The following is a 4,615-nucleotide window of genomic DNA, read 5'->3' on the forward strand; positions in this document are numbered from 1 at the left end:
GGGCAGATTGGCAGTGTCAAGATTTAAATGTCTACAGAACTTTTGACTCAGGAATTCTTTTTTTCTTTTTTAGGATTTTACCTTACAAAAACATTCTCATGTAGACCCAAATGTTTATTGCAACATTATTCATAGTAGACAGGAAAATCCCTGGAAGTAAGCTGAATTTCCATCAATAAGGACATGTTTAAATTCTAGTAACACCAGATTTTGGAATATTATTATAACTCTACTAAACAGAAATAATTTATATGAAAGACTTATTGGCATATGGCCAGACAGAATAAAAGGAAATTGCAGATCAAAATGTAGTATGATCTCATTTATGTACTTATAATTTTAATTATGATAATCAACTCCACAGATGAAATTGCCTGGTTATGATATAATTCTGTTGCCCTAGGATTGAGAAGGGAAGAAGAAGAAGACAATGAGAAAAGTGAAAGAAAAATTAAAATGAGATAATGAGGGGGTAATAAAAAAGAGACCTTCAAAATTTTAAACTGTAGATTTTGAAAGGGAGAATAGTGCTTAAAAATATCTGCTGATTGGTCTAGCGACTGGGGCAGAGGCCATGGGGCCATCCTTAGTGCCCGGGGTGGCTTTGCTCCGGTGGCGCCTTGGCTGCGGGAGGGGAAGTGAAAGACGGAGAGGAGGGAGGGGAGGGAGAGGAGGAGGGGTGGAGAGGCAGATGGGCGCTTCTCCTGTGTGCTCTGGCCAGGAATCAAACCCGGGCATCCTGCACATCAGGCCAATGACTCCTACGGGTCTACCATATCATGCTTTTTACTTAAAACAAAAAAAATTTACATTTCTTTTGAAGGCTGATGAACAGGAGACACCAAATCTTTTTCGCCTGCAAACTACTACCTTCTTTATTAGATCCAGCTAATAACACTGTTTTGTCTTTTTCCAAATAGCTCCAGATATATGGAAAAGATTTATATAGGCGGATGGGGATCCTCAAACCCCTCAGTGAGATCTCCTGAGCATGGCTTTTAAGATACTTAGAGGCAGAAAAAGCCCGATAGAGATCAGGGGAACTACCAGCTTTTAGGATACACCCTTAAAGGCTCCAATGCCCCAAAGGGGTCTCATAGGATGCCATCTGGGTCCTGCTTCAATAGTGGAAAGGAAGGTCATTGAGCTAAAGTCGGCCAGGCTTACATGCCTCTGCTGTGAGGAAACAGGGACACTGGAAGTTAGGCTTCCCCCTCGCTCCTCTAAGGGAGAGTTCAGTCTCTTCCAGCCCTGCTCCAGCCACCTATGACCTAACCTTGCCCAGAAAGCTGGGGTTTGCCACTGAAGGCTGAAGGTGCCCAGGGCCGTCGGCCCCATCTACGACACTGTGGACGAGCCTAGGGTATTTCTTCCAAGAAGCAGGTAAACTGATCTCATTTGCACAAGGGCCACTTAACTATGTTTTGCCTGAATAGTCAGGTTTTTTATTCTTCCCTCAAAGATCTCTGTTGTGGGTGTTGATAGTCCTATTTTCTGCTGCTTTGCTTAGTATATAGTGTTTCCTTTATCCCTCCTACCTCAATGCCCCACTCATATTTCAGGCTAGGACCTACTCCTAATTTAGAGCTCTCCTTTCCCCTTTTGCCAACTTGTATTATGAATTTACCTTTGCCACCCACCTTAGTGTATCCCAAGGTTCTCTTTACCATGCCACAGTTGCAGAGCTCCAGGGAAAAGCAACCTGGTCTCAACTCTCCAGGCAGAGGAGAACAGAAGCTCCATATCCACGCATGCTGCAAATGGCTTTTCCAGTCTACCTGAATTATTACCAGCTAGAAGCAGCTGTCATTGGGACTTGGACATGAGCTGCAAAGTATAGAATGGTGACAACAATTCCAGTGCCATACGGACTTTTCCGGTGTGGACTTTTCCTGGACTCCTGCTCCCTGTGACAGCTCCTAACAGACTGAACTGTGGTTGGGTTGCATTTCTCAGGGATTTGGCATGGTGATGGGGCCAAATTGGACTTGGTGAACATGTTAAGGACACTACTCTTTTATGGATTCTTGCTGTATTGGCCAAGAGTTTGCTTAAAGGCTTTTAATCACTGTAAAAAAAAAATAGAAGACTGTATAAAGAAGATGGGGCACATATACACCATGGTATACTATTCAGCTAGAAGAAATGATGACATCGGATCACTTACAGCAGAATGGTGGAATCTTGATAACATTATGCGGAGTGAAATAAGCGAATCAGAAAAAAACAAGAACTGCAGGATTCCATATATTGGTGGGACATAAAAGCGAGACTAAGAGACATGGACAGGAGTGTGGTGGTTACAGGGGGTGGGGGGAGAGGAGGGGGAGGGGTACAAAAAAAATTGGATAGAGGGTGACGGAGGACGATCTCTCTTTTGGTGATGGGTATGCAGCAGAACTGAATGACAAGATAACCTGGAAATGTTTTCTTTGAATATATGTACCCTGATTTATTGATGTCACCCCATTAAAATAAAAATTTATTTATAAAAAATAAATAAATAAATATCTGCTGAAAATAGCCCAAGCACTCATCAGTATATGAATAGATAAAAAAGCTGTGGTATATTTACACAATGGAATACTACTTGACCATAAAAAAGAAGAAAATTTTACCTTTTGCAACAGCATGGGTAGACCTGGAGAATATTCTGCTAAGTAAGAAAAGCCAATCAGAGAAAGGAAAATACCATATGATCTCTTCTTATATGTGGAATCTATCAAACAAAATACAGTGGTACCTTGAGATATGAATTTAATTCATTCTGCAGTCGAGCTCGTAAGTCAGTCAACTCATATATCAAACTGATGATACTGGACCCTTGCGCCAATGCGCCAACTAGTGGCAGCTTCCCGAATCATGACTCGTATCTTGGAATTTCACTCGAATCTCGAACAAAAGTACGGACCGAATCGCAGCTCCTATCTTAAACAAAAAAAAAAGCGTTTTTATGTCCCACCTACATATGGAATAATGCAGTTCCTGGTTTTTTCTGATTTACTTATTTCACTTCATATAATGTTATCAAGATCCCACCATTTTGCTGTAAATGATCCGATGTCATCATTTCTTATGGCTGAGTAGTATTCCATAGTGTATATGTGCCACATCTTCTTTATCCAGTCATCTATTGACGGGCTTTTTGGTTGTTTCCACGTCTTGGCCACTGTGAACAATGCTGCAATGAACATGGGGCTGCATGTGTCTTTACATATCAATGTTTCTGAGTTTTGGGGGTATATACCCAGTAGAGGGATTGCTGGGTCATAAGGTAGTTCTATTTTCAGTTTTTTGAGGAACCACCATACTTTCTTCCATAATGGTTGTACTACTTTACATTCCCACCAACAGTGTATGAGGGTTCCTTTTTCTCCACAGCCTCTCCAACATTTGCTATTACCTGTCTTGTTAATAATAGCTAATCTAACAGGTGTGAGGTGGTATCTCATTGCAGTTTTGATTTGTATTTCTCTAATAACTAAAGAAGATGAGCATCTTTTCATATATCTGTTGGCCATTTGTACTTCTTCCTGGGAGAAGTGTCTGTTCATGTCCTCTTCCCATTTTTTTATTGGATTGTTTGTTTGTTTGTTGTTGAGTTTTACGGGGGAGAGGGGAAAGGGAGAGGGAAAGGGGGTGGGGGAGGGGCACAAAGAAAACTAGATAGAAGATGACAGAGGACAATCTGACTTTGGGTGATGGGTATGCAACATAATTGAAAGACAAGATAACCTGGACTTGTTATCTTTGAATATATGTATCCTGATTTATTGATGTCGCCCCATTAAAAAAATTAAATTATTAAAAAAAATCATACGTTGGTCTGCTCATATCTCAAGGCACCACTGTAATTTAACAAACAAAACAGAAGCAGAAGCATAGACACGTAGAACAGACTGACAGCTGTCAGAGGGGAAGAGAGGGTTAGAGGGTTGGGTGAAAAAAAATATTGAGAGATTAAGAAAAGAAAAAAAAAGAATGTAGATCTGGAACCAAACTGCCTGGGTTCATGGTTGGGCTATGTACTAATTAACTGGCTAACTATCAGTTAGTTACCCATCTCTCTGAGCTTTTTTCTTCATCTATAACATGGGGATAATAGTACCTATCTTGTAAGGTATTTATAAGGATAGGCTAAATTAATCCATGTAAAGCACAAAGGGTCTGCTGTATAGTCAGCACTCAATCAACATTAGCTGTTATTTCTTTGGACCAGGCACTGTGCTTAGTGTTTTCTGTACATAATGCTATTGTATTGTTACAACGATCTAGATGTCAGCTACGGAAGCTGATTGCTAGAGAGAGCCCTTTCCACTTGTGCTACACTTGCTTCTGTGTTTTATTGCCCACCTTTTATAGTTGAAGACACGGAGGGCCAGGGAGGTCATTTTGCTCAAAGTGCCTTAGCTATATACGGATGATCTGATTCCTAAGCCAAGCAAGTTCATTTTACTACATCAGAGGGAGAAGAGAAAGAAAGTAGAGGGGAGAACCAATGCTGGGTGAAGGGGGAGGCAAGAGGGGATTACATTGGGTTTTATCTCTAACAAGGGCCTAAGATACCTTTGGGGCCGACTCAGGAAAAGGCCAGCAGAAGGCGGAGTGGGTGGAG

Source organism: Saccopteryx leptura, chromosome X (assembly GCF_036850995.1).
Source record: "Saccopteryx leptura isolate mSacLep1 chromosome X, mSacLep1_pri_phased_curated, whole genome shotgun sequence".
Lineage (NCBI taxonomy): Eukaryota > Metazoa > Chordata > Mammalia > Chiroptera > Emballonuridae > Saccopteryx > Saccopteryx leptura.